Source organism: Mobula birostris, chromosome 22 (assembly GCF_030028105.1).
Source record: "Mobula birostris isolate sMobBir1 chromosome 22, sMobBir1.hap1, whole genome shotgun sequence".
NCBI lineage: Eukaryota > Metazoa > Chordata > Chondrichthyes > Myliobatiformes > Myliobatidae > Mobula > Mobula birostris.
In genome coordinates this window covers 58,819,341-58,840,918 of record NC_092391.1, presented here as the reverse complement: position 1 = coordinate 58,840,918, position 21,578 = coordinate 58,819,341, and the positions used below count along the sequence as shown (strand labels likewise).

Below are 21,578 nucleotides of genomic sequence, written 5' to 3'. Positions count from 1 at the left end.
GCTATTACAGCTTGGGGCGTCAGAATCTGGAGTTCAATTCCAGCATCCTCTGTAAGTAAGATTGTGCAATGCTTCCCATGACCATGTGGGTTTCCTCTGGGTGGTCTGGTTTCCTCCCAAGTCAAAGACATACCAGTTGGTAGGTTAATTAGTCATTGTAAATTGTCCCGTGATTAGGCTAGGTTTAAATCAATGGATTGCTGGGCAGTGCGGCTCAAAGAGCAGAAAGGGCCTATTCTGCGTTGTATTTCAATAAATAAACAAACAAAGGTAAATAATGCACCCTAAGCATGCTACAGCTGCAACCCTATCCACATTCCCAACCTCCAAAATTCCTGACTCCAATCACACCCCCTGTCAACATTGCACGCCATCTCTGGCCGTAATACTAGCCAAATATCAGTCTGTTACTTTAAGTTACCTTTAAAACACTGGTGGTTATAGGACTTAGGAATAAAATATACAGCAGATGTTATTTTATATGCATGTTAAGAATAAACATGGTAACTGGCAAAAGTAAAACCCATCGTGGTTCACAGGTCCAGCTGCACACTATTGAATTGTCATTAGTGTGAGACATCAAATGCAAGCTGTCTCAAAGAAAACAGATTTCAGTTTACGCCACAGGAGGGCACTGAAGGAACACTGTATGTTTACCAATACCCGTGGCCGACCTGGCAAATATCCATGGATAACAAGTCAGCAGATAATGAGGGCTAGGTACACTTTGTTGACCAGATGTTTGACAAGACAATTTAATTAATTACCTCCTGTTTCGTAACTGCCATAGTATGGCCCCTTACTGGAATTAACTCAGTCCATCATTCACCATCATTATGTGCCATGACATATGACATGGGCAATCATGGTTCCATGACCATGTTTGTTCTTGGCAATCTTTTCTACAGAAGTAGTTTGCCATTGCCTTCTTCTGGGCAGTGTCTTTACAAGACAGGTGACCCCAGGATTTGATAGTGACCCCAACCAATACTCTTCAGAGATTGTTTGCCTGGTGTCACTCAGTGATCACATAACCAGGACCTGTGATATGTACCAGCTGCTCACATAACCTGCTCCCACGGATTCACGTGACCTTGATTGCAGTGGGATACATCCTGCCCGAGGGTGACCTACTGCCTAGCGGAGGGGAGGAAAGCCTTACATCTTCTTTGGTAGAGACATATCTCCATCCCACCAAAGTTCATCATTATAGTACATTTTACATTAAAGAATGCCAAAAGAGGCATGTGCTTATTCTCAATTAATCTGAAACCAGAGACAGGCTTCCTCTAAGAGGGACCACAACCTTGTCATGATTTGGAGGTTTACATGTCTCAATGACTGGAGAGCTACAGTTGCAAGAAAAAGTTTGTGAACCCTTTGCAATTACCTGGTTAATTATTCATAAAATGTGGTCTAAGTCACTGTAATAGACAAACACAATCTGACTAAACTAATACCACACAGTTGTACATTTTATATCTTTATTGAACACATTGTTTAATAATTTGCAGTCCAGGCTGGAAAAAGAATGTAAATCTTTATATGTAATGACTAGTAGTACTTCCTGTAGCTGCTAATCAGAGGTGCACAACAGTGAGGAGGAATTTTAGACCATTTCTCCAAACAAAACTGCTTCAGTTCATCAATATTTCTGGGATACCTTGCACGAACAGCCTTCTTCAGGTCATGCAACAGCATTTCGATTGGGTTAAAGTCTAGACTCTGACTTGGCCATTTCAAAACACAAATTTTCTTCTTTTTAAATCATTCTCTTGTTGATTTACTCTTGTGTTTTGGATCATTGTCTTGCTGCATCATCTAACTTCTATTAAGCCTCAGATGATGGACTGTTAATTTGGCATTCTCCTGTAAAATATCTTGATACAATTTTGAATTAATTGCTCCCTCACTGGTTGCAAGCTGTCCAGGCCCTGATGCAAGAAAGCAGCTCCAAACCATGATGCTCCTTCCACCATGCTTCACTGTGGGGATGAGGTTTTGGTGTTGGTGTGCAGTGCCCTCTTTTCTCAAAACATAGCAGTGTGCATTTCTGCCAAAAATTTCAACTTTTGTCTCATTTGTTCACAGAAGTGCTATGGAACATCCAGGTAGTCTTTGACAAACTGAGAACTCCCAGTTCTGACTTGCAAAGAAGCTTGTGAGACAGTGAAACTAATGACCACCCAAACATGTACGACGTTTTTTATGGAGAGCAGTGGTTTCCTCCATGGTGTCCTTCCATGAACAGAGACTTTAGCAGGTTCTAGATATTTCTGCAGGTCTTTTGCTGTTACCCTTTTTCACCTCCTTCAGCATTGCACATTGTACTCTTGGTGTGATCTTTGCAGGACGCCTGCTATCAGGGAGAGTAGTAACAGTATTGAATTTCCTCCATTTGTAGACAATTTCTCTTACTGTGGACTGATGAACACTCAGGTCTTTAGAAATGCTTTGTAGCCTTCATGCATCTCTACAATCCTTCCAAGGTTCTCTGAAAGCTGTTTTGATGGAGGCATGAGTAACAGTCAGTAACCTGACTTTATGTGCCTTTTTTATAGGGCCGGGCACACAACCCACACTTCCAATCTCATCTCATTGATTGGAAAGCCTGACTCCAAATAGCTTCTGTATAAGGCATTACCACAGAGGTTTACATATTTTTGAACCTAAATTTTAATTGTTTAAATGGTATACTCAGTATTGACGAGAAGTAGTACATAGTTTGTGTTATTAGTTTAAGCAGATTGTGTTTGTCTATTATTATGACTTAGATGAAGATCAGACCATATTTTATGAGTAAATAGTACAGAAAACCAGGTATTTACAAAAGGTTCACAAACTTTTTCTTGCAACTGTATGTTGGCTGGAGTTAGGGCCTTGTGGTTTGGCTCTTGGTAGGGTCACCCATGCCAAACAGGTCAAAGGTTAGAGGCCAGACTAAGTGTGGTTCACCAGTCTTCCAGGTCGGGGGTTCAGCTCAGGGCTAACAAGTTTGACTGATAAAACAAAACTGTTACAGAAAAAGCAATGAAGAATCCTTCTACCTCTGAGTGTAATTATATCACTGAGTCTCCACTTTGGCATGAGTGACTGACAGTAGTGAAAACCAAGAGGAAGCTACTGACATGATGAAGGAAGCCCTGAACACCACCACAGATGCAGGACCTTCACTGCTGCCCTAAACACCAGCAGCATAACAGGCAGCAAGTCATAAGTACTGAGACAGGCTTAGAATTTTAATTCACATCATGCATCTCGCATATTATAAGACCATAAGACATAGGAGCAGAATTAGGCCACTTGGCCCAACATGGCTGATTCTTTTCTCCCCTCCTCAGCCCTACTCCCCAGCCTAGCCTTCTCCCCGTAACCTTTGATGCTGTGTCCAACCAAAAACCTACCAATCTCTGCCTTAAATACATCCAATGACCTGTCCTCCACAGCTGCCTGAGGTAACAAATTCCACAAATTCACCACTCTCTGGCTCAAGAAATGTCTCTGCATCTGTTTTACATGCATGCCCCTCTATCCTGAGGCTACGCCCTCTTGTCCTAGACTCCCCCACCATGGGAAACATCTTTTCCACATTTACTCTGTCTAGGCCTTTCAACATTCAAAAGGTTTCAATGAGATTCCCCCTCATCCTTTTAAATTCCAGCAAGTACAGACTCAGAGCCATCAAAAGTAGCATTAATGGTAAGACCCTTGGCACTGTGGAGGATCAGAGGGATCTTGGGGTCTGAGTCCACAGGACGCTCAAAACAGCTGCGCAGATTGACTCTGTGGTTAAGAAGGCATACGGTGTATTGGCCTTCATTAATCATGGAATTGAATTTAGGAGCCAAGAGGTAATGTTGCAGCTACATAGGACACTGGTCGGACCCCACTTGGAGTACTGTGCTCAGCTCCAGTTGCCTCACTACAGGAAGGATGTGGAAACCATAGAAAGGGTGCAAAGGAGATTTACAAGGACGTTGCCTGGATTGGGGAGCATACCTTATGAGAACAGGTTGAGTGAACTCGGCCTTTTCTCCTTGGAGCGACGGAGGATGAGAGGTGACCTGATAGAGGTGTACAAGATGATGAGAGGCATTGATTGGATAGTCAGAGGCTTTTTCCTAGGGCTGAAATGGTTGCCACAAGAGGACACAGGTTTAAGGTGCTGGGAAGTAGGTACAGAGGAGATGTCAGGGGTAAGTTTTTTTTTACGCAGAGAGTGGTGAGTGTGTGGAATGGGCTGCCGGCAACAGTGGATACGACAGGGTCTTTTAAGAGACTTTTGGATAGGTACATGGAGCTTAGAAAAATAGAGGGCTATGGGTAAGCCTAGTAATTTTTAAGGTAGGGACATGTTCGGCACAACTTTGTGGGCCGAAGGGCCTGTATTGTGCTGTTGGTTTTCTATGTTTCTAATCATTCCTTATATAACCCTTTCATTCACGGAATCATCCTTGTGAACCTCCTCTGAACCCTCTCCAATGCCAGCATATCTCTTCTTAGATGAGGAGCCCAAAACTGTTCATAATACTCAAGGTGAGGCTTCACTAGTGCCTTATAAAGCCTCAGCATCACATCCCTGCTCTTGTATTCTAGACCTCTTGAAATGAATGCTAACATTGTATTTACCTTTGTAACCACTGACTCTAACTGCAAGTTAACCTTTAGGGTATTCTGCACAAGGACTTCCAAGTCCCTTTGCATCTCAGATTTTTGGATTTTCTCCCTGTTTACTGCAAATTTATTTCTAATATCAAAGAGTTGTGACCATGCATTTTCCAACATTGTATTTCATTTGCCACTTCCTTGACCATTCTCCAAATTTGTCTAAGTCCTTCTGTAGCCTGCCTGTTTCCTCAACACTACCTGCCCCTCCAGCAATCTTTGTATCATCTGCAAACTTGGCAACACAGCCATTCCATCATCTAAATCATTGATATACAGCATAAAAAGCAGACCCAACACCAGTCTCTGTGGAACACCATTAGTCACTGGCAGTCAACCAGAATATTATACCCATTTCAAAAGTAAGTCTGTCTTGCACTTTTGGATCAGTTCCCTTTCAAAGCCTGCTACCCTCAGCGAATATCAGTGAAAACCAATTCTCCCCTTGGCATATCATTTTGCATTAAGTCATGGATCCAACATTCAGTTTTGCTTTCTACTGTATTTGATAGAGGTATTAATTAAGTGTACTGTCTTGAGACCTGGAGAGGAATATGGGTAATTGCTCCCATTTCAGTTCACCGTCCAATAACTGCTGTTCAAAGTCTGTGTACAAACCCTTTGTAAAGACATAACTGACCTCAGCTTTGGAATCTCCACTGTCAGCTAGACTAGAAAAGGCCCCTAAAGTCACAGTTGTTGGTGTGAGAAAGAACAAATTGCGCAAACTGCAAAGACGAATGAATAACACATAGAATATTAAACGTCAAACCAGAGTTTTGAAAGTCTCGGAATGTTCAGTTCAATTTAGCGATGTGTCACGTGTTGACTGCAGGCTGCAGAGCCAGCCTGTCCTGAGCAAAATCACACAAAACAGCAATAAAGGAGTAACCAGAAATCAGAAACACACATAACATGAACTACAGAGGCCTCTAAAACTGAGACCACATTCACAAACTGCGCTGATCAAACATTGCCCAAGACTCCTGCACCTTCTTCCGGCAGCAGTGAGAGTGAAAGAGAGACCAGGCAGACTGTACTGAGCACCCGCTCGCCTCCCACTCTTGTCCTCGTTGATTTCAATCTTGCTCAATGCTTTAATTGGCAAGTTGTTTGAGAAATGGAGCTATTCATGGGTTTGCGCATTGCCATTGAGTCGCACACTCTATTCCTAATCTTGTCAAATTCCCTCGGAGACAGCAAAAGCTCAGTCAGTCCAAAGCCACATGATCAAAATGTAAATTACAGGCTCCAATCACACACAGATTAGTACAGTATATTTAAAAGAAGTGGTAGCAGTTTCATGAACTGACTGCAAGCATCACCACTGGTCACTGGCACCATCTTTGCCAGTGACAAATAAAGCTAATCTCTATTCTTCTTATTGCTTGATGGAATCTTTTCCATCCATCTGATGGCGCTACAATTTAAAACCATAGACAACATTGCAAAAGCCCCTCATAAAGCTCTGAAGTGCTCCCCAGACTGTGTGCTTCAAACTGCTTATTGGGTGATCCAAGATACACATGCGAACAAGCATTACCTTGGATTCACCGGGGACTTACCAAGACCTTTACTTGTGACTGGCCTCCACCAGACCATCATGGGTAAAGCCCTCCCCACCAATGAGCACGTTGTCATAGGAAAGCAGCATCCATCATCAGGGAACCCCACTACCCAGGTCAAGCTCTCTTCTCACTGCTGCCATCAGGAACAAGGTACAGGAACCTCAGGACACACACCACCTGGTTCAGGAACAGTAAGAGTTACTACCCCTCAACCATCAGGCTCGTGAACCAAAGGGGATAACTTCACTTGCCCCATCATTGAAATGTTCCCAGAAGCAATGGACCCACTTTCAAGGACTCTTCATCTCATGCTCTCGATGTTTATTGCTTACTTATTTCTTTTTGTATTTGTATAGTTTGTTATCTTTTGTACACCAGTTGAACACCCAAGTTGGTGTGGGTTTTTCATTGATTCTATTATGGGTTTACAGAGGATGCCCTCAAGAAAATGGACCTCAGGGTTGTATATGGTGACATGTATGTACTTTGAACTTACTGGGAATATGGATTTAAGAGAAGTTTGGATAAATACGTGCATGGTAGGGATATGGTCCAGGTACAGGTCGATAAGACTAGGCACGGACTGGATGGGCCAAATGGCCTGCTTTTGTGCTGTAGTGCTGCGTGACCAACAATCTAAGAGAGAAGTTCAGGGCTCTGATCATTTGAACAAAGGCAAACAGCTTCAGAGGAAAGGAAATATCACAAAAGCTGGGGCTTATAAAGCAGTTGGAAAGCAGTAGACACAACTACACACACTCTGGCTGCATACACAAAATGCTGGAGGAACTCAGCAGACCAGGCAGCATCTATGGAAAAGAATACAGTCAATGTTTCCAGCTGAAACCTTCCAGCAGGACTGGAGAAAAAAGGCGAGAAGTAGATTTAAAAGGTGGGAGAGGGGAGAGAGAAACACAAGCTGATAGGTGTAAATGGGAGGGAAGATGAAGTAAAGAGCTGGGGTTGATTGGTGAAAGAGATACAGGGCTGGAGAAGGAGGGGCAGTCTGACAGAAGATGACAGAAGGCCATGGAAGAAATAAAAAGGGGGGAGTAGCACCAGAAGGAGGTGATAGGCGGGCAAAGAGATAAGGTGAGAGAGGGAAAAGAGGATGGGAAATGGTGAGGGAAGGTGGCGGGCACATTACCAGAAGTTCGAGAAATTGATGTTCATGCTATTAAGTCGGAGTCTACCCAGACAGAATATAAGGTGTTATTCCTCCAACCTATCAGCTGGACAGTACAGGAGGCCATGGATAGATCTATCAGAATGGGAATGGGAAATGGAATTAAAATGGATGGCCACTGGGAGATCCCACTTTTTCTGGCGCACTGAGCTTAAGTGCTCAGCAAAGCTGCCTCCCAATCTACATTGGTCTCACAGGAGGCCACACCAGGAGCATTGAACACAGTACATGACCTCAACAGACTCACAGGTAAAGTGTTGCCTCGCCTGGAAGGGGCCCCGAATGGTAGTGAGGGAGGTGTAGGGGCAGGGGAAGCACTTGTTCCACTTGCAAGGATAAGTATAATACTATCAGGTTATTGTGTGATGAACAAATTCAGTACAAAGTTCAAAGTAAATTTTATTATTGAAGTACATTAATGTCACCATATACATCCCTGAGATTCATTTTCCTGTGACCATACACAATAGATCTATAGAATGATAACTATAACAGGATCAGTGACAGATCAACCAGAGTGCCGAAGACAATGAACTGTGCAAACAGTTCTCATGAGATAATGAGATAGAGTCCTTAAAGTGACATCATCTCAATGGATGGGCAAGTAAGTGTAGTTATCCCCTTTTGTTCAAGAGTCTGAGGTTGAGTGGTGGTAACTGCTCCTGAACCTGGTGGTGCGAGTCCTGAGGCTCCTGTACCTTCTACCCGAAGGCAGCAATGAGAAAACAGCATGGCCTAGATGGTGGGAATCTCTGATGATGGATGCTGCTTTCCTACAACAGTGTTTCATATAGATGTGCTCAATAGTTGGGAGGTCTTTATCTGTGATGTACTGGGTAGAATCTACTAACTTTTGTAAGATTTTCCATTCAGTCTCCGTGATCTCACTATAAGTTCTCAAAGCTATTAATGGGATCAGATAGGCTTATGTTTAAAGGCGACATGTTGATAAGAAAGGGAGTCAGTGTCAAGAAGGGAGCTGCTCCTTATCGCTATTCAATCAGGAAAGCTCACCATAAAAGAGGAACCAAAGTCCTTGCTAGAACTGTTGGGGAGGTTTTAAACTAGGTTGGCAGGGGTTGGGAAACACAGTGATAGGCCAGGTGATGGAGCAGTTGGTATAAAAGCAGTCAGTTGGATGGATTGGCATGTGTTTATTTTAACGTGTGAAGTATCGAGAACAAGGGTGATGAACTTACAGATTGGGCAGAGCTTTATAAAGGACTTAGGAGAGCTAGAATCAGATTTAATATTACCGCCATATGACATGAAATTTGTTAACTTTGTGGTAGCAGTACAATGCAATACATAATAGAAAAAAATCTGAATTATATGGTTAAATTAAATCAGTCATACAAATAATAGTAAATAAAAAAGTAGCGAGGTAGCGTTCATGGGTTCAATGTCTACTCTGAAATCCGAAGGCAGAGAGGAAGAAGCTGTTCCTGAATTATTGAGTGTGTGCCTTCAGGCTCCTGTACCTCCTCCCTGATGGTAGCAATGAAAAGAGGGCATGGTCTGGGTGATGGGGATCCTTAATGACAGATGCCACCTTTTTGAGACATCACTCAATGAAAATGTCCTGGATACCACAGAGGTTAGTGCCCATGATGGAGCTGACTAAGTTTACAACTCTCTGCAGCTTACTTTGATCCTGTAAGTGGCACCCCCTCCAATACCAGGCGGAGATGCAGCCAATAAGAATCCCCTCTGCATCTGCAGAAATTTGAGTGTGTTTTTGGTGACATACCAAATCTCCTCAAACTCCAAATGAAGGGGTCACGAGAAGGCCTTGGTGAGCAGATTTAAGAAAAACCCCAAAACATTCTATGGCAGAGGCTGAGAGGAGATAGATGCAGAGTTAGGGTAGACGGCAGCAGCTTTTTTCCAGGATTGAAATATCAAATACCCCCTTGAGATGGGGTAATTTCAAAGGAGATGTGAGCTGCGAGCTGCAGTTTTTTTTAAAACTGAGAGAGTGGTATGTGTCTGGAATGTACTGACTGAGGTGGTGGTAGAGGTAGGCACACGAGGTTTTTAAGATACAGTGTATGAATGTGAGGAAAATGGAAGGGTATGTACATTGTGTAGCAATTTGATTACTAGGGCCTGCTCCTGCGCTGTGCTGTGCTGTTCTATGTACTTGAAGAACAGGAGGATGACTACAGTGAGAATAGAACCGATCAGGGATGAAAGAGGAAACGTGCCTGAAGATGATGGGGAAATTCTTTAATGAATCCTTTGCTTCAGTATTCACCAGTGAGAGGGACCTTGATGAATGTGAGGTCAGCGTAGAACATACTGGAATATATAGGACATAGAGCAGTACAGCACAGAACAGGCCATTCGGCCCACAATGTTGTGCCAAACCAGCTAAAAAGCAAAACAACATCTACATTAAGAGAGGATGGGTTGGAACTTTTGAAAAACATTAGGACAGGTAAATCCCCAGGGCTAGAAAGGATAGACCCCAGGTTACTAATAGGAAATGAGGGAAGCCATTTCATGCCACTGACAATGGTCTTTGAAACCTCCCTGGCCACAAGGAAGATGGCAAGTGTTATTCCTTTATTCATGAAAAGTAAAAGGGATAAACCTGGGAATTGTAGACCAGTAAGTTTTACATCTGTGGTGGACAAACTACTTGAGAGAATTCTTTGAGTCAGGATTTACAACCATTTAGAGAAACAAAGACTGATTAGAGCTGGTCAGCATGGTTTTGTAAGGGGCAGGTTACGCATCATAGACTTTTTTGAGGAAGTGACAAAAGTTGTTGATCGTGGAGCACTGCTTGTGATATATATGGATTTTAGTAATGCAATTAACAAGACTCATTCAGAAAGTCGGGAGGCATGGGATTCCAGGGGAAATTTGGCTGTGTGGATTCAGAACTAACTTACCTACAGAAGGTAGAGGGTGGTAGTAGATGAAGTATATTCTGCCAGGAGGTTTGTGATTAGTGGTATTCCATAAAGATCTGCTCTGAGACCCCTGCTCTTTGTGATCTAAATGAGTTAGATGAGGAAATTGAAGAGTGGGTTATGTAAGCTTGCTGATGATGCAAAGGTTGGTGGTGCTGTGGATAGTGTTGAAGGTTGTCCCAGGTTACAACAGGGCACTGATAGGATTCAGCCAGCTCCATCATGGACATGACCCTCCACACCATTGAGGACATCCTTAAGAGGTAATGCCTCAAGACGGAAGCATCATTAAAGGCCTTCACCATCAAGAACGTGCCCCCTTCTCATTAACGTTAGGAAGGACGTACATTTCTTTTATTTTGATCTACGTATTTAACTACTTAATATATATTCATACTGTAATTTAGCTTTTTGTTTCTCTATCATGTACTTCATTGTACTGCTGCTGCAAATTTAACAAATTTCACGACATATGCCGGTGATATTAAACCTGATACTGATTCTGAAGATCCACACTCAATGATTCAGAAAAAGCTTCTACACCTCCACCATCAGATTTCTGAATGGTTCATGAACCTATTATTCCCTTTTATTTTTGTAATATAGATGTTTGTGTATTTACACTATATTGTTGCTGCAAAACAACAGGTATCACATCATATGTCAGTAATAATATGTCTAATTCTAATATAGATCCCTAGGGTAGTTGATGGTTTAGACACAGTCATTCATGGCTGGGATCAGAAGATATTTCTTTACCCAGAAGTGTATGTTATGATATTCTTGAGCTCAATGAATACTGAGAATAATACCTTAAAGACAAAAATCTACACAAGATGTAGAGCTGGCTGGGGGGAAAAGATGTGGTTTTGGTTCAGTCATTATGCTTTTGAAAAATAGGCCCTTTTTTTCCTTTTAAATTTGTTTGTGTTTTTGGGATTTTGCAAAGCCACCAAGATTCATCCAGCCCTCATTGTCCTTGAACTGAACACCTTTTCAGATAATTTCTGGAGACCATTTAGAAGCCATCCATGTTAAGAGACAGACCACAGACATGAGAAAATCTGCAGATGTTGGAAATGGAAAGCAATAAAAACAAGAGTCCTGATGAAGGGTCTCAGTCCAAAACATCGACTGTTCGCGTCTTTTCCCAAAACATCGACTGTTTATTTTTTTTACCATAGGTGCTGCCTGACCTGCTGAGTTCCTCCAGCATTTTTTGCATGTTAAGAGACCATTGGTTTAAATTGCTATTTGCAAATTCCCTTTTCATTATGCACTTTTTCCTTTTTAATTCGTATACTGTGAATTCCAGTTAATTGGGACAATCTGCCAAATTAAGCGGCTGCTCCAATTAGCCAAAGTTTCATAGAAATAGTTAAAAAGGCATTTAAGAAAACCACAAACTACTGTTAAACTGGTACAAATTACATACTTGAATGAAATACAGACAAATTAGAACACTACTAATGATGCTACGGTATTATAAAACTATGTATTCGTTCCTAATAGTTATCAATGGAGGAATTCATCCAGTGTAAGCTGCCATGTTCTTTTGATTGACAGTAAACGAAGAAGATCTGCACAGACACCTAGTGCAGATAACGGACTGCCTTCATACAAAGCTTTCAACAACTGCATTCTCCAAATCTCTATTGTTATTGTAAAATTCAAGATGATTGTCAATACCTTCAAATTCTTCATAATTCTTAAGTTGCTGAAGTAGTATATTCACTCCCAGCCATTTTTGGCATCTCTAAGCTTGAATGCTTGGAACGGTAGTGAGCAGAATAGTTCTGAATTGTCTTACTGCTAATTTCTCACCAACTATCAGTGACAAAAACTGCTTCTTGAACAAAATCACACACAACTGATGCTATTTAAAAACCGTTCACTCGATGCACAGTGTAGTGTCTAATAGCCACACAAACGGATGTGATTGACGCTAGTTTGAAACTGGCAATGGTCTCCTGTCCCAACTAAGTGGCAAAATGTCCCAAATAAATGAAGGGAACCGCAGCTATTTTCTCGATTAGTTTTTGTTCTTTAAGAGTTGTGCCCCAATTAATGGGAATCCTACCTGCAGAATGCTGATCACCCAATTAACAGGAATCTTAATGCAATCATCCTAACTGCAGAATTTTGTTAGGCCACATGCCATGTATTCAAATAACAGTCTCTGCCATTACAGACTGCATCATTGTTGAGGCAGTGAAAGGCATTGGTATGAAATAAAACAGTAAGGAAACACATCTGATAGGTTCCCACACTCTTTATAAGATGTCGTATTTGATGTCAATAAGATTGTTTAAAGTTCTTTAAACAGAAAGGTTAATATACACTGATTATGCTTAATATTCTACCAGAATCTTTTCTGTTTTCAGCACCTCCACAATTCTACTTACTGATTACAGATTCAGCTTTTGTGGCAGGTGTAAGTTACTTATTGAAAAGAAACAAGATTTTCAGAATCAGGTTTGGCAAATATTGTGAAATTTGTTACTTTTGCAGCAGCAATACATTGCAACAGACAACAGAAAAAAATGTGAATTACAGTAAGTATATACTAAATAGTTAAATTAAATAAATAGTGCAACAATAGAAATAAAAAAGTAGTGAGGTAGCATTCATATGTTCAATGTCCATTCAGAAATCGGATGGCAGAGGGGAAGAAGCTGCTCCTGAATCGCTGAGTGTGTGCCTTCAGACTTCTGCCCTTTAACTTAGCACCTAACTTCCTGAATTCCCTTTGCAGAAACTTGTCATACTTCCTACCTATGACCTATGTCATTGGTACCTACGTGGACCATGACCTCTGGCTGTTCACCTTCTCACTTAAAAATGCTGAGGGACTCTATCTGAGATCTGAAGCATTATATCACATTGAAAGTAAAATAAATTTCTGTTCAGCCTTTTCTTTCTACCAAGACTGTAGGAGGCAGAGGAACGTTACACAGGGCAACAGTGGTTAGCACAACACTTCACAATACAGGTTTCCCCCGCCACCCGAAGGCAGAGCGTTCCTATGAAACGGTTCGTAAGCCAGAATGTCGTAAAGTGAAGAAGCAATTACCATTTATTTATACGGGAAAATTTTGTGAGCATTCGCAGACCCAAAAATAACCTACCAAATCATGCCAAATAACACATAAAACCTAAAATAGCAGTAACATATAGTAAAAGCAGGAATGATATGATAAATACACAGCTTATATAAAGTAGAAATACTTTTCCACAATCACTGCCTGAACTGTTCTCCGTAGCGAAAATCTCACGCAAGCGCCGTCAGCAAAAACACGGCGCAAGCGCTCTCCAGTAACCTTTAAGCTATGAAGCTGCCAGATCATACCAAATAACACGTAAAAATACACAGCCGATATAAAGTAGAAATAATGTATGTACAGTGTAGTATCACTGACCGGAATTGGGAAAGTGTGGAGCACACTGATGGTGGTGTGTTAAGACTGAGTTGTCGGAGCTTGGGTGGTACAGTGGTCCCCACCCTCCGGGCAGCGAACCGATACCAATCCGCGAAGCATGCAGCGATAGCCGGGAGGCACACAGCACATCTTTAAGAAAAAAGCTGAAATAAACATGCTAATTAATTAGGTGCCACCCGGCACATAATTATCGGCCCAGATCAGTGCCGATTGCATTGCCTCTGATCTGGGCCAGCAATTACGTGTCGGGCGGCATCTAATTAATTAGCATGTTTATTTCGGCATTTTTCTTAAAGAAGTGCTGTGTGTCTCCTGGCTGCCGCTGCATTCTCCGTGAATCAGTATCTGTCCGCGTCTGGGGGTTGGGGTGGTGGGACACTGGGGTGTCATCTCGTCGTCTGTTTCCATTAGAGCAGGCAGCTCATCTTCTCCTATGACTGCCCGCCTCGATGTCGAAGGTCGAGGTTCGTTGTCTGCTGTGGCTGGTGTGGAAGGCTTGCTTGACTGCTGAGCCTCGCACATTTTTCTATCATTCAGTTCTTTGTAAGCATTCAAACCATCCTGCAAATATCCCCTAAACCGACGTACCCTTTCAAAATTAAAGTCGTACTTTATCATTACTCATTCGGTTTCGATTGTTATCCTTTCCTCTTCCAATTGCATCAGCTCTTCATCTATCAGTTCTTGGTCATGGGATGCCAAAACCTCTTCAACATCATCTTCGTCAGCTTCCGCAAGCCAAACTCACTTCATCCTTACTTCGTTCACCACGATCAAAACACTTAATTATGTCTAGTTTTACGCTAAGTGTAACACCCTTACGAGCTCTTTCAGGCTTTTCCAATAGCTTAGAACTCATCTTGCAAACGGCTGCTCACAGGCACGTGTTTAAGCAATGCCGGCAAGAATGCTGTTCCGAATCTAGGGGAGAGCAGCTGTTCGGGGCGCACGCTGCCTTTTATCGTGCGCTGATTTTTTTCGTAACAGTGAAAACACCTTCTGTCAGCAAAAACAGGGTACTAATGTAGGTCTTTTGTAACAGTGAGGTTTCATAAAGCGAACGTTTGAAAAGCGGGGGATACCTGTACCAGTCCCGGGGGTTCAATTCTCACTGCTATCTGTAAGGAGTTTGTACCTTCTCCCCGTGTCTGCATGAGTCTCCTCCAGGTGCTCCGGTTTCCTCCCACAGTCCAAAGGCTTACCGGTTAGTAGGTTAATTGGTCATTGTAAATTGCCCCATGATTAGGCTAGGATTAAATCAGGGGATGCTGGGCAACGCGACTTGGTGGGTGGCTGTGGGTGTGTGTGTATACCACAAGCACACACACATACACACATCGAGAGACAGACAAACATACATACATACACACACACACACAGACAGACAGACAAATAAGCATTTAGTGATTCCATTGTTTTGCAATCAGACACGGTCTATATAATTATCGGGGCGAGGGGGGGGCACTAAAGGTCAGGCTGCTGAAATGATTACTTGGATCCAGATGAAATGTTTTCGTGAATGATTCCAAATCTCGAAAGGAAGCAGCATGAACATTATAATCTATTACCCGGTCATTGTTTACAGTACATTACCACCACCCCCCACCCCCCCCCACCCCACACACACATCAACCCAGCCCCCAAAAGGAGTAGTGGAATGATTTTTCGGAAGAGTCGGTTTTGCAGCTTTTTTTTTGAAGTACATATCCAAATAATAAAGCTGAGAAAAGGAGAGGAGAAAAAAAAAGCGAGGTGGGAAAGTCAGGCGTGTGCACTGCGGCCTGGCAGAGACTCTCCGTCAGGTTTGACCGGCCGGGGGACCGCCATCCCTCCTCTTATGCTTCCACCTCCAACTGAAAAGAAATATAAAACATAAAAAGCCGTCACCCACCTCAACAACATCCCGCCACTACCACAGCCCCATTCGAACATCAGCCGCCAGCTACCCCTCCCTGGCCAGCGTGAGCGACGCGACGCCTGCGCAAAGCAACGCATCCGGGGACCGGGCGAGGCCGGGGACGCGCATTACTCCTCCCACCAGCGGCGGCGCTGTCTCTGCCCTTCGCCCGGGCAGCCCTGAATGCGCAGTGGGTTTACAGTACGGCTGAAGTTGCTGCAGGTTGCTATGATAACGTCGGCATTGCAGTAATTTGTGCCAAGTCTCGTAACTGGACTGTGACAACCAGATTATGTGCCTCAGTGACGTTACTGGAGGGAGGAAATAACAAGCACATGCTGTAGGCCTGATGTTATGTTCAAAGTTCCCAGCATACATGCCACCGCATACAACCCTGAAATTCTTTTTCCTGCGGGCATACTCAGCAAATCTACAGAACCAGTAGCTATAAACAGGATCAGTGATTCAGGAACAGCTTCTTCCCCTCTGCCATCAGATCTCTAAATGGAAATTGAAACCATGAACATTACCTCACTACTTTTTTTTTAATTTCTGTGTTTTTATACAACTTATTTAAACTTAACTATTTAATAGATTTATATATACTTATTGTAATTCAGTTTTTTTCTCTATATTTATTTATCCTGTATTTCATTGTACTGCTGCTGTAAAGTTAACAAATTTCATGATACGTGCCATGGGGTAGGAGGTACAGGAGGAGCCTGAAGGCACACACTTGGCGATTCAGGAACAGCTTCTTCCCCTCTGCCATCTGATTCCTAACTGGACCTTGCATCCTTGGACACTACCTCACTTTTATTAATATATATTATTTCTGTTTGTTGCACAATTTTAATCTATTATTTAATTAATTACATATTAATTAATACATATACTATAATTGATTTGCTTATTTATTTTGTTTTTCTTCTTCTAGATTATGTATTGCATTGAACTGCTACTGCTGTTAACAAATTTCACGTCCAATGGCAGTGATATTAAACTTAATTCTGATTCTGATCAGTAGAAGAGTATAGAAGGCAATGAATTGTGTGAATGCAAATATAAATAAATAGCAATAAGTAACCAGAGCATGAAATAACAAGATGAAGATCCTTAAAGTGAGATCATTGGTTGAGGGAACATCTCAATAGATGAGTGAAGTTATCCTCTTTTGTTGAAGATCCTGATGGTTGAGGGGTAGTAACTGTTCTTAAACCTGGTGGTGCAAGTCCTGAGGCTCTTGTATCTTCTACCTGATGGCAGCAGCAAGAAAAGAGCATGACCTGGGTGATGGGGATCTCTGATGATGGGTGCTGCTTTCCTATGACAGTGTTTCATGTAGGTGTGCTCAATGGTTGGAAGGGCTTCACCGTGACATTCATATGCTGGGACCAGACAGATCCTTTGTGATGGTGTCACCCAGGAATTTAAAGTTACTGACTCTCTCCATCTCTGATCCTCCACTGAGGACTGACTCATGGACCTCTGGTTCCCCTCACCTGAAGTCTACAATCAGTTCCTTGGTCTTGCTGTGTCTGTCCGTGTCTGTCACGTTGCTGCTGCAAGTTTTTCATTGCACCTGTGCATACGTGTACTTATGCATAAGACAATAAACTCAAAATCAAAGTAAATTTATTATTAAACAATGCATGTTCTGCCATATACTGCTGTGAATTTAACTTTCTTGGAAAATGATGGAAAATTAGAGGTCCCCACCAACCAGGTCATGCTCTTTTCTTGCTGCTGTCATTAGGTAGAAGGTAGAAGGTACAGGAGTACAAGGTGTAATTAATTTAGATCTGTTTTCACTTTGACACGAAAGAGTCTTTTTCTGTTGATCAGTGTCAAAAAACAAACAAATTAAATCCACTGTGATTCAACGTTGTAAAACAATAAAACATGAACATTTCCAATGGGTTTGAGTGAATACCTCTCACAGGCTCTGTGTGAGTGTAGTCAGATGACAATAAACTTAAACTTGAAACAGGAGGAATTGGTCCCTTGAGTCTGCTCCATTGATCTGGCCTCTAAGCCACTTTCCCTCTCTCCCTATGCCCTCCAACCACCTTATCCTGTCACCATTTATTTAATTTTTTATATATTCTTATTTAATTTATTGTTATTTTTATGTATGGCACTGTAATGCTGCTGCAAAACAACAAATGTCAGGACATGCATCAGTGAAAATAATCCTGATTCTGATTATAAACTTGAACTCGATTGGTATGACAGTTTATAATGTTGTGGGGCAGTAATGTTTCCTGCTCCAGTGCTGTGGCTGCCCAGTCTTTGATCACAACGAGACAATGTCAATTCCTGTTCAGCATAGAACAGCATAAACTGGCTTAACAACTATCGCCTAAGGTGATAAAATACTTTGAAGGGTAGGTTGTGGCTCAAATCAACTCCCAGCTCAGTATGGACCTGGGCGCTCCGCAACTTGCAGTAATGTTGAACTAGATCCGTGGCTCTGGAACTGCACTGACTTCGAATAGGTATATTAATCATTTATTTACAAACAGTAAAAATTTAACCAGAAGTTCATGTTCCCCAACTTACAGAGACTACAAGCTAAATATTCAACAAACATACGTACATACAAGAGACGTACTTAGTTAAAAGTTCACAGAGTAAGAGTATACCATCTCAATCGTTATGTGCGTCCTTGCCTTAAACAAAGGAAGAAGAGAGCCAGCCCTTTCCATGTGCTAATTTATAAACTAGAAACTGTTTGAAACTGGACCCCAGGCATCTATCCAATAGGAAAAGCAGCTGCAGCTTCTACATTAACCAATCACAACGAAAGTGACTTACAACGATCAGAATAAGACAGGCTCCCACTGGACACTTGCCTATTGCCACAGTAAGCCTACAGCAGACGTGACCTCACTGGCTCCCCACGCGGCCTTGGATCGCCTGGACAATACAAATACTTACGTCAGGATGCTGTCTATTGACTATAGCTCAGCATTCAACATCATCGTTCCTACAGTTCTGATTGAAAAGCTATAGAACCTGGGCCTCTTTAGCTCCCTCTGCAACTGGATCCTTGATTTTCCAACCAGAAGACCACAATTTGTGCAGATTGAAAATAACATTCCACCTCACTGATGATCAATACTGGTGCACTACAGGGGTGTGTGCCTAACCCACTGTTCTACTCTCCCTACACCCATAACTGTGTGGCAAGGCACAGCTCAATTTGCTGATGATACAACCATTGTTGGCAGAATCTCAGATGGTGATGAGAGGGCGTGCAGGAGTGAGATATACCAGCTAGTTGAGTGGTGTCACAGCAACAACCTTGCACTCAATGTTATTAAAACCAAAAAGCTGATTGTGGACTTCAGGAAGGATAGAAGAAGAGAACACAAACCAATCCTCGTTGAGAGATCAGAAGTGGAGAGTGGGCAATATCAAAACCTCTGAAGATCTAACATGGTCGAAACATATTGGTGCAGCTCTAAAGAAGGCAAGACTGTGGCTACAGTATATTTCATTAAGAGTTTGAAGAGATTTGGTTTGTCAACTAAAACAATCAAAAACTTTGACAGATGTACCTTGGAGAGCATTCTGACTGGCTACATCACCGTCTGCTATGGGGTGGGGATGCTACTGCACAGGATCAAAGTAAGCTGCAGAGAGTTGTAAACTCAGTCAGCTCCATCATGGGCACCAGCCTCCGTAGTATCCAGGACATCTTCATGGAGCGGTGCCTCAGGAAGGTGGTGTCCATCATTAAAAACCCCCATCGCCCAGGACATGCCCTCTTCTCATTGTCATCGTCAGGAAGGAGGTACAGGAGCCTGAAGGCACACACTCAATGATTCAGGAACAGCTTCTTCCCCTCTGCCATCAGATTTCTGAATGGACATGAACCCACCTCACTACTTTTTTATATATTTCTGTTTTTTGCATTACTTACTTTAACTTACATATAGATACTTACTGTAATTCAGTTTTGTTTATATTTGTTATGTATTGCATTGTTCTGCTGCCACAAAGTTAACAAATTTCATGACATATGCCAGTGACATTACACCTGATTTTGATTCGATCCACGGCCTCCTCTTGTGCCAAGGTGAGGCCACCCTCAGTGTGGAGGAGCAACGCCCTATATTCCATCTGGGTAACCGCCAACCTGATGGCATAAATATTGATTTCCCCTTCCAGTGAATAAAACTCCCCCCACCCCTTTCCTCTATTCTCCACTCTGACCTTTTACTTCTTCTTGCCTGCCTATTACTTCCCCCTGGGTCTCCTCCTCCTTCCCTTTCTCATATGGTCCACTCTCCTCTCCTCTCGGATTCCTCCTTCTCCTGCCCCTTCACCTTCCCTTTCTCCTCTGGTCCACTCTCCTCTCCTCTCAAATTCCTTCTTCTCCCGTCCTTGACATTTTCCACACACCTAAATTCCCCTGTCACCTTCCAGCTAGCCTCTTTCCCCATCCACCACATTTTAATTTGGGTATCTCCCCCCCCCCCCCACCACCACCTCTTAGTCCTGATGAAGGGCCTCTGCCCAAAAAGTTCACTGTTTACTCTTTTCCATCAATGCATGCCCACTGGTATTAGACATTTCCACCCTGGGAAACAGATACTCTCTGTCTACTCTGTTGCTGCCTCTCATAATCTTATAAACCTCTATCAGATCTCCCCTCAGCCTCCGACGCTCCAGAAAAAACAACCTCTAATGTTTATCTAGCTTCTCGTGATAGCACCTGCCCTCTAAGCCAGGCAGCATCCTGGTGAGCTTCTTCTGTACCCTCTCCAAAGCCTCAACACCCTTCCTGTTGTGGAATGACCAGAACTGTACGCAATATTCCAGATGTGGCCTAACCAGAGTTTTATAAAGTTGCAACATGACCTCCTGACTTTTGAACTCAATGCCTTGATTCAGCTTCTCATTTCATCCCCCCCCCCCCACCGACCTTCCTCCTCACCTGGTGTCACCTATCACCTGCCAACTTGTACTCCTCTCCCTCCCTCCCACGTTATTCTAGCTTCAATCCCTTTCCTCTCCACTCCTGACAAATGGTCTCGGCCCGAAAAGTCAACTGTTTATTCCCCTCCATAGACACTGCCTAACCTCCTGCATTCTTCCAGCAATGTGAGCGTGCTGCTCTAGATTCCCAGGATCTCCAAAATCTCTTGTGTATCTGTCCTTAAAAAGCATACTGCTTTGATCAAAACCAGCAGAACATGCAACAAGTCCCACCAGACTGAGCGCATTTCTTTTCCTTGCAGTCCAGAATATTCAACAATTATTCTACCTGTCCTAGATTCTTCAGCCATTTGAAAGAATCTTCGCTCAATCTTTTAAACACTGGAACAGGGGTTCCCAGCCTTGGGTCCACGGACCCCTTGCTCAATTCAATTCAAGTTTAATTGTCATTCAACCATACGTGAATACCCATGAATACAGCCAAATGAAACAGCGTTACTCTGGCGTCAAGGTACAAAACACAGTACCAACAGTCATACACAACACAAAGCACACATAACACATACAAGGTAGCAAGCAAATGTAAGACACCTATAAGATATAGCCATGCAATCGAAAAGTCAAGACTCGAGCCATCAATGCAGAAACCTGCAGACTTCTGCCAAGTGAGCACTGTCAAGCCTAGTCCTTGCTATGAGCAAGACCACACAGCTCCCCTGCCGTCCGCCCCGATCTCAGCCAATAAATCAGTGAATTGAGCGTGCGGCATTCCACATTAACAACGTCCAAAAGGGTCTAGTGATCAAAAGGAAAGTGCCCAAGGTACTCATTCGCTGTTAGACTGTACGGGATCTTAGACTCAGCAGCACGACATGCAGCTCCTTCATTTCCTCTGCCAGTGTATTGGTCCGTAGCATTAAAAAAGTTGGGAACTTTTGCCCAGGAAGAATCTGT

The 21,578-nt window shown here is 42.7% G+C and overlaps 1 protein-coding gene across 5 annotated transcripts in view; it reads right to left on the bottom strand.

Moving 5' to 3' along the window:
* ankle2 (ankyrin repeat and LEM domain containing 2) overlaps positions 1 to 15,776 on the bottom strand; it is a 61,604-nt gene extending 45,828 nt beyond the window's left edge. For all 5 annotated transcript variants that reach the window (XM_072240836.1, XM_072240838.1, XM_072240840.1 and 2 more), the window contains exon 1: positions 15,672 to 15,776. The gene's annotated coding sequence lies outside the window, so the exon portion shown is untranslated. The remainder of the gene's footprint in view (positions 1 to 15,671) is intronic.
* Positions 15,777 to 21,578: the final 5,802 nt, after the last annotated feature.